The sequence below is a fragment of the Cyprinus carpio genome, chromosome A25 (genome assembly GCF_018340385.1).
Source record: "Cyprinus carpio isolate SPL01 chromosome A25, ASM1834038v1, whole genome shotgun sequence".
Taxonomy (NCBI): Eukaryota; Metazoa; Chordata; class Actinopteri; order Cypriniformes; family Cyprinidae; genus Cyprinus; species Cyprinus carpio.
Window position 1 is genome coordinate 6,112,277 of NC_056596.1, and position 9,981 is coordinate 6,122,257.

At 34.1% G+C, this 9,981-nt stretch overlaps 1 pseudogene; it reads left to right on the plus strand.

Annotated features, from left to right (window-relative positions):
- The first annotated feature begins 6,790 nt into the window (after positions 1 to 6,790).
- LOC122135562 lies at positions 6,791 to 8,467 on the plus strand (annotated as a pseudogene).
- Positions 8,468 to 9,981: the final 1,514 nt, after the last annotated feature.

A 9,981-nucleotide genomic window follows, 5' to 3' on the forward strand; every position in this document is an offset into this window, starting at 1 on the left:
AAATTAAGATTTATTTGCACAATAGAAAGTACAGATAATATTATTTATTATATTATTTATCAGCAATATTATTATCTTCAGCAAAAACGTATCAGGGAATTGGTCTTTGTGAACTGCGGGACAACAACAAACCTGGACAAATTATTGCCAAGACTGTTTTTGATGGCTCCACAACAGAAGACAGTGGGATTTTTGGTGGCAAGTAAAGGTCCTTTAAAATACTCAGATGAGAACACAAATCCTTATCTCCAGCTGTTTATGTGGTATCATGAGATGTTATGCTTTCCAAACTGTATAAAAACTCTCAAGACTTTGACAACAAACTGGACTGTCACTTTGGGTAATGAGCTCTTACAATTACAGAAAGGATCTCATAAAGTTTTAATGATCTTAATCAAAATTCTTCCTTTTTTAGAAGATGCACTTTCCCAGTATCACACAGGTGTTCTGCTATCTGGTGCTGCTGTCCTGCTGTTTTTTATGTGTGATTTTGTCAATACGCAAGTAGCCATTTTGCATGACAACCCCCCGTCAAGCAAAAAAAAAAAGAAGTACTAATAAAATAATCTTTCTCCATAAAAACAACAAAACACCGTTCCGGTCTTGGCAACTTGAGAGTTACAGTGTTGCTCACTTCTTGGTTCGCACTCCAAGTGCCAAGACTGCAAGTGTGTTGTTATTTGGACAAAGCATGCAACTTGTCCTCTGCTGGAGAGACAGCATCACATTATGTTAAGGGGCAGTAACATTTCCGTTACACGCTTGAGGCATTTGGGCCAAATCACAACACACTGGATAGCTGGCCAATCAGAGCACATCTCGCTTTTTTTAGAACGATGAGCTTTGTTAAAAGCGATGTGTTTCACAGAAAAGGAGGAAAAACAATACTAATGTAACAATATATATGGAAAATAATGTTATTTTGTTGAACTTTAAACCACATAAACACATTGTGCATTACATCAAATTACACAAAATAAATTTCCTTTTAGCAACGTCATATGACCCTTTAAAGCTCCGGGCAGGTGGAAAACAGTTCCAAAACAGCTATTACACTGGCCAATAGAGCACAGAAGCACCCTTTGTACAAGCTTTCAAAACATGCCGAACGAAATGGTGAGACAATGGTATTGGGGTCCTGCTAGGTGTAATTTTACAATGGATGAAAAGTTCTTGAGCAACAATACTCCTGCATTTATGATGAGGGACTACCGCGAAACAGTGAAAAAAGGTCAAATAAAAACTATTAACTCTTTGACAGTTCATACAATCCTCTTCATGCCATCCAGATTTGTGTCCATTGTCCAGGTTTTCTTTCTTTTTTTGGCTTTTTTTGGCTTTCTTTTTTTTGGCTGTTTGCTAGCCATTGTTTGTTTTTAGTGATAGGAAGTAAGTTCGGATCATTTTACAGACTCGGACCTTTAGTCTTGTTCAGCAAACTGAACAAATCTTTTTCGAGTCATTTCATTAATTTTAGCAAAATGTAATTAAAATGTTACATGTTACATGTTACTTCCTTAATACATCTAGTACTTGCAAAACGTTGTAGATCAACACTACAAACAATACAAAACTATAATGCTATAAGAACACAAAATCAGATGAATTAATTATTTACCTGTGGTCTCTAACCCATGATTAGCTCACCTTAACTTCTTATCTGACAAGTCTTCGGGGATTGAGTCGTTTGTTCATCATGTGTACAGCATCATAAAACTAACCAATGCAGTCCTGGAGCCGGAAAGAGATTTTTTTTTTATACACGTGAAAGAGAGAGAGGACAGAGAGAGGGAGAAAAAAACAACCTTGAAATAAGGGCTAGGGTTTTTTCTTGTAGATCATAATTCATTTTACGGGCTTTTGAATACAAAACAAATTCAATTTTTCATCATTTTAAGGGCTTTTGAATACAAAACAAACTCATTATGAAATGCATAAAAGGCTGGTTTTACTTTCAAAAACCTAGATTTGTGAATATAAAATTTTCCCAGCATAAAGATGCTATTGACCAGAAAATCATTTTTGTTATTGTTTTTCATTATAAGTCCATAGATATGTCTTTCAGGGTGAAAGCTTGTCAAGGTAACGTACCTTTGGGTAAAAGCCAGTCATGAATATCAGACCCATAAAGCATCCACAATACATGCAATGAAAAAACAGATGAATCCGTAGTTTTCAAAGTCATCAACAAAATATACATTTATTAGAATCAAATCCAAAATCTAAGTCTTAAGCTACTCACTAGGATGGATATATCCTTTTTTAAATGAATTTTCTTAATTTTGGGAGATAAGTAAATTTTACCATATTTAGTTCTAAGAACATGAAATGGTATCTTTTTGGATTATTTGTAAGAAATTGAATTTCTGTAGACTACGATATGATAAGAAATGGTGTTAAAACATATTTCTAAGTTGACCTTTAAATTTTAAATTTCAAAGCCTTCAGGTTAAACACAAGGTCATGGGTTTTGAAAAAAGTAAGAGTTTCTTTTAATCAGACAAAATAATAGAGTTAGGGATAGCTTTAATAACAGATTAAATTTAGCCCGATTGCAACTTAAATATTTAGCACAGAAATTCTCATATGAGATCATACCACTATCTTCCATAACAGTGGAACACTGCAAAGTACCTTTTTCAATCCAATCCTTGTCATACAAATTTTTTTTTTTTAACTGTAATGTATCTATTATTCCATAATGGTGTATGGTGTGAGGTGTGCACTGATGGTTATATTAAAATCTTCCAGTTATAATGAGGACCCTGTGTGGTGAAAACTGGGTTAATTTAACTGGGCCGACGTTGTAGCAGTGAAATCACATTCAGTAGATAGAAAACTCTAGTCTGTCCTAATTTCTTGAAGATAACTTCTCTGGGAATATGAAACCAAAAATTTTGTTAATGGTTTAAAAGGGATTTTTGTTTTCAACCAATTCATTTAAGGGTCCCGTTTAATATGAACTCAAAATCAAATAGCTTGTAAACCTCCCTATTTATATTGTTTTCATCATACTCTACTTTTTTTCATATAATGGGTCTCTTTTTCAGCATGGAACCAAAGTTAACCTTTGTTTTTGTAATTTAAAAGCTCTATTTGAAATAGCAGTTGTGTATGCTGGATAGATTTATCTTGAAAGCTTTCCATCTTAAGTCAAAAGATTCTACCTTAATAAAGAATATCTTGCACTAAACCAAGAGTTGAGTTTTAATTTGACATTTATCTATCGTACTTCACACATTCATAAAGTTCGTTTTCAGTGGAATCCTTTGAGATAAGGGATACAGAAATATTTAACTTTAGATTTTATAGGGATGTTTATAAGCCTCAGTTAAATTGACATTGATGGATTGTCATTAATTTCACACTTGTTTAAATTATTTGTTAAACCAGAGGCTTTTGGAAAACGTGTGGTTAGCATTTTGGGCGACTTCTTAATGCGATTCATAAAGAATTGGCAGTATCATCTGCAAAATTGACTGATGATTACTGTCCTAGGCCAAGTCACCCTAATGGGTTATTGGTTGAGTTTTTGGATAAAGATGGAAAAGGCAGTGGCTGTGGTTTACTAAAAAGAAAATGGGGGAGAATAGGACAACCTGCTTCATACCATGACTGATGGAAAATCTGAGTGATGATACCTCCTGAGCAATGAACAGAACTATTAGAATTTTCTTACAGAGGATTGTCAAATATTTAATTTATCTCCAAAACCAAACAATCTTAAACAATCAAAAATAAAGGGATGTTCAGTTGAATCAAATGAGAAAATGTATTTTCGCTGATGGTCGGGTATGCCAATATTTTCTGCTTAATGATGCATTTAAAAGTTAACGAACAAATGAGTGTTTATAAAAGTTTACATTGCTGTTACTGATGAAATATAACAGATAACATTAAATATTTTTTTTTTTTTTACCAGGTTAAATGTTGATTATCAGTAACTCATACCGCTTTTTCTAAAACTCCACTTAACCGACGGTCGTGCTCATCCGCCACGTTTGTAATTTTTTAAAGCTTTTTATTCGTGTTTGTAGTTCTCAACCGAATCATTCATCAAGGCGCAATGGGACTTTTGGCATACACTTTTCAACATACTATGCTTTGGGACACACTTTTTATTTAGGATGGATAGTATAAACAAGCAGGGCTTCGTTTTTCGCGTATCTAGGACTTCATATTAGATACCTGTTGCCAAGGCTGCATTCCAGTTCATTTCATGTTCATTTTTATGTATGCCGTTTTAACAATTGCCCTTAAAACTCAATATGGTCTCAACAAATCATGTTCATTTAACACAATCTTAGTATTTGTGTTATTTGTAAAAGCAAAAAGTGTTCCATCAATACGCGTTCTACCCTACTGATTAAAAACAGCCTGCTTTATATTGTAGTTACATTAAAATTCAATGAACTGTTACTTGTCATGGAGTTTTAAACGAAATTAAATTACAATTTCAGCATCTGAAGAAAACGTGGAAACATTATAACATTTATGTGAATGTCATGCCACAAAACAACATGATTAACATCATTTAACAACGTGATTCCTGAGTTCAAGGGTTTTCTTTTTTCCAAGAGTATTTTTGCCTAGATGTTGTGCACACTCCCATACCCTGGTCAAGACCTAAAAGTTGTGGTACGGTATGGTCTCCTGGAAGTTGGCCACTGTTAGTTTTGTTGCATCCATTTTAGACAAATGCAAAAGTAAAAGAAAAAAACCTGTTTGTGGTGCAAAGGCTAACATACACAAACATCCATTTCCTTTAAAGTTATCTACCTAAATATTAAAAGCTGTAAAGCTCAGTCAAAACACTCATTAACTACACCCACACAGGCCGAACAAGTTTATTTCAAAGCTGATCATTTGCAAGCGAGTGTTGACTGAAAGCATACAGGAGGGCTATACATCAGTAATATGGACAGTATCTTTTTTGTTTTTTTTTTTTCTACCTTTTGCTTCCAGTAGCTGCCTCCAAAAGGTAAGATTTTAAAACGAATTCTACAAAAGCATTTTTTTAAAAACTTTGTTTTTATTTGTTTTACAGTTTTGTAATTTTTGTTAGTGAGTCTTATAATCTGCTTTTAGATATATCTTCTCAAACAAATTCACTACTACTATTTTTACATGTAACTTGCATGCTGAGTTGGTGATTAATATCTAAATAGAACAACAACGTGCTTCCAGCAGCTAAATTATCATCGTAAGCCTGAAAAGAACATACAAACCGAAATGTAAATGAAACGAAACAAAATGATTAGTATAGAAGTTTTTTTCGTTGAAATAATTGTCAACCAAAAATTTCAACTAATTAAAAATGCACGTTATGAAACTTCAAAAAACAACAACATTCTTCTTTTCACGTTGACTAATCTTCGTATTACGCCTTAAAATTCCGTTTTTCACAGAAACTGCTGAGGTTATGAAGAACTTCACGAGTTAGCTTGTTTAGAAAATCTTGAGATAATGAAAGAAATATCTAAAGCTATTTGTCTTGCTGCCCACATTAGAAAGTTTTGTGAGCAATGAGACACACCTCTGTTCGGAAGACACCATCACTGGCAGGAGCCGTGCAGAGACCTTTGGAAGGGCAGGTGCTCACAATATAAATTGAACACAGCTTTTTAATAGCGCTGTGCTCCTTGCTGCTACGGGTAATCAAAACAGATGCTTTTCTGTACTATATAGCAGCAAATGGCTGTGTTTCTTTACGCAGTTCTGAAAAACAAACACAGAACAGAAAAGACCATTTTAAGTTTAAAAGTTACATTTTTTTTCTTTGTACCTTTTAATTACTCTGGAATTAGAAACTGAATTATTATTGTTATTATAATTATTATTGAGTTTACAGGGTATAGTGGTTTTGCTGTTGTAAACGATACTGTTGTTGTTTCTGTCTAATTTAAAATAGAATTCTATTCTAGGCTAATCCTGTTCTGAATTTTTTTCTTTTCTTTTTTTCATTTTTGGAATGATGATAATAAAAAACAAGATTGATAAGTATAATTTGGAGGATGAGAAAATCAGTATAAGCCTGCTTTGTAAGTGTTGGGATAATTATTTTAATGCGCTCTATGTTTTTTAAAATAAATACTGTAATAATGTTCAAAGTATTAATAGTTTTTAGTCAGATAACATAAAAAGACAAGATCCCTCGACGACCTGTCGAACTTTTCTCAATCAAACAGCAAAAACAAATGAGAACAGGCACCTTTGGTTTATATTGTTTGTAGAACAGAGTAGAAATATTTAATAAATATTGAATTTGAATATTTATTCGGGCAGGTATGTTCACATAGAAGTTTCTAGATTTAAATCTAAATTCAAATTCAAAGAGACAGCATCAATAGTCTTTTCATGACTTGGCGTTTTATTCGTATCCAAAACGAGGAGATGATGTGATATCGGGCTCAGGGGTATTTGGAAGTTCTGCGAGGAGAGTTGGCCTGGCTGCCTCAAAAACCGCAACTGACACGAGTGAAGTTGGCGGCTGACAAAAATCTATTTTTGATTATAAGAAACCGCAACTGACACGAAGGAGAGTGGGCTCGTGATGGCAAGCAAAAGACTTTGGGCATCAAGGGGAAAGGGGCAGGTGCTCAAGCACCCACCGCACCCTCCTCTGAAAACGCCCCTTCACACTAGAGAACATTTATGATCATCCTTTATATATTCTTTAGAGATTAGATAAGCATGCTCATCTCTAACGTTATTATAATTATAAAATTCAAACTTTAATTGTAAACACAGTTAAAAATTTTAAGTTTTGTTTTTGTTGTTACAATTACAATCTCCTGTTATTGTATCACAGGCTCTCATTCTTTGTGGGTGCTAGCAACGTACATTAAAGGACAAACGCCATTTCCTGAATTTAGCTATGTAGCGATGCTGGATGATGTCAGAATGTTGTATTATAACGGTGAGACGAAAACTCTCCATCCAAGAGGAAATACAACAGCTGAAGACGATGTGTTTGATTCAGATGTTCTCCTCACAATAAGTGACTACATGCGGTCCTCTTTTATTAACAAATGGGAAGTCGCAACAAAGAATTTAAACAAAACTGATGGTAAGCATTATACAAGACTGTATGCTTTAATAAAAATATTAAATACTATAAATTATTATTATTGTTATTAAAAAAACAAACAAAGATTAAATAACAAAAAAAGATTTGTGCATGTAATGGTGTAAACACTACCTTAAAACTAAATCTCTCTATTAAAGGTGTTCTTGCCCTTCAGAGACTGGTCTTGTGTGAGCTGAGAGACAATGGTGAACCGGGACAAATGATCACACGGGATGCTGTCAGAGGATCCACCACTGATGAGCTGCTATATGTTGACAAGAATTTTACATATCAGGGTACTTTAAATGTCTCGGCCCCAGTGCTAAATATGCATCTTGAATTCAGCATGAGGCGTCATGAAGTTTTATACCAACCATTTTGCATCAAAACACTCAAGGGTTACCTTAAAAAAAGGAGGACCCAAATCTATAGAAAAGGTACGATTAATGACTTCTAGCCAAACTAGTCAAGAACAAGTGTTCTCATTTAAATTGAGCATTTTTTGGACCAATATATGTTGAAATAATAATATCTTTTTCTTACCTTTTTCCACAGTGAACCCCAAAGTCCGGCTCATCCAGAAAGAACTGTCTTCTGGGTTTCATGTGAGTTGTTTGGCAACAGGATTCCCTCGTCACATCAACCTGACCCTGTTCAGAGATGGGCAGCCTGTATCTGATCAAGAGATCACTGGAGGAGATCGCTGCCCCAATGCTGACGGGACGTACCAGATGAGGAAGAGTCTGGAGATCAGTGCTGCAGACAAACACAAATACACCTGCTCTGTCACACACCTCAGTCTGGACAACAAACTGGATATTTATTTAGGTAATGAGCTCTTACAAAAAAATAAAAATAAAAAATAAATAAATTCTAACAATCAAAACAAAAATAAAGTCAGTCTCTCAGTCTGTGGTTTATGTTTCAGAGTTTGATCACGGGGAACCCATTTAAATCAGTGATTGCTTCAGTTCTGACAGTCTTGGCTCTGATGTTGGTAATTGGAGCTGCAGTTGCTATAACTGCATGGAAAGACGACGTGCAGGTATGACACAAAACTGAAAAAGGTCAAAAAAAAGGAAAGGAAAAAAAAGCATGAAGAAGTTACATTTTGAAAACAAATCAAAACCAATAATTCCTTTTGTCTTTCTTTTGTTAGATTCAATTAAAAATGAGTATTCTACTGCTTCTAGTAAGTACTTCTAGTTATTCTGAGCTATTTGTTAATTTACAAAAGAAAGAAAACACAGTACATTCATTAAACAATACATTTCATTTTCAGCGTCTGAAGAAAGCCTGGGCACATATTCAGCACTGATGTGAATCCCAGGACATAAATTTATTTGACCTACACAATTTCTGTGGCCTAATGGTTAGAAATTTAAACCCTAACCCCAAAGGTCACAAGTCCCAGTCCCAGCAGCAGTCATAAGTTTTAGGAGTGAATAAACAGCGCTCTCTCAAAATCCAAAAATCCATCGTGCCCTTGTGCAAGGCACTGAACCCCCAATTGCTCCCCGGGCGTTGGAGCAAAAATGGCTGCCCACTGCTCCGGGTGTGTGTTCACGGTGTGTGTGTGTGTGTGTGCACTTGGATGGGTTAAATGCAGAGCACCTATTCCGAGTATGGGTTACCATACTTGGCAAATGTCACGACTTTCACTTTATAATTCACTGGTTGAGTCCTTAAAGATAACATTTCTAATTCTGTGTCAGCCACTGTCATACAATTGATTGATTGTCACATTGTCATACCTTTCTATTCATTGACTTAAAAGTGGAGGAGGAGATTTAGAGAAATGTAGATATTTACTTATATATCATGCTTAAATATCATACTTTTTTATTGTAATATAAAATGTAAATTTTCTTAAGAAGTAGGATAATCTATTCTTTAGAACTTTATGCTTATATTGTTCGCAGCAACAATTATTTTTGTTTGGTTTTAGGTAGACGAAACTAAAGCATATGTAATCTGTCTGAACAATGTTTGATTGATCTCTGGTGAAAGAGGTCATTTGTATTACCCAGTTTTTCCTTTTTCAGAGTGTTCAAAGTTCTATAGAAAATAAAAACACGTAAGACTGCCAGTGATCTGAGGTTCATTTTTTCCCCCCCGATTTGACTTATTGACTGTTTTTACTTTCAATAGCTGCATCCAGGTAACAACGTTATTTCAAAAGACTTTCAAAAAACATTCAGCAAACTTTAATTTAATACATATTTCTTGTACTTAGAATTTGCACTGTAGCTATCTCCTCAAACCAGTGACTTACTTCTGCTTCTTGTCTTGTACCTAATACTATAGAGCATTAGCAATGAAAGAAGCAAAAAGAAACAAATGTAATGGAAGATCACAGATTACCTACTGTATAAACAGGAGTGATTAATAGCTGAACAGAACAATGTGCTTTCAGTAGGATAATCTATTAGCTTATACAAGTAGAATTGAAATTGCTTAGATTCGATAATAGCAGTATTTTCAAGCTTATACAAGTAGAATTGAAATTGCTTAGATTCGATAATAGCAGTATTTTCAAATCAATATTTCAATTCTAATTTCAGTTTTCAGCAACTAAAGACAAAGTGGATAAAACATAATTAGATTTCTTTTTCTATTACAAGGATTTTCATCAACAAGCTCAGATGAGTCAGATTTAGTGATGGTGTTATATATCAGAAAAGTATGTCTTTTTATTGCAAAGTTTTGCTATTTGACATCTCTTTCTTTGCATTAAAGACAAAAACTTTGATATTTTATGCAATCTGAATGCCAGATTAGGTAGAAATTTTAACTCATTTAAAAATTCTCTCATTTGAAAATAGTGGAAAAGACTGACAATTAATAATTAACTGAAACTACAACATCTTGTTTTGGTATTTTCCAAAGTTTGTAACCTTAAACAGCCTGAC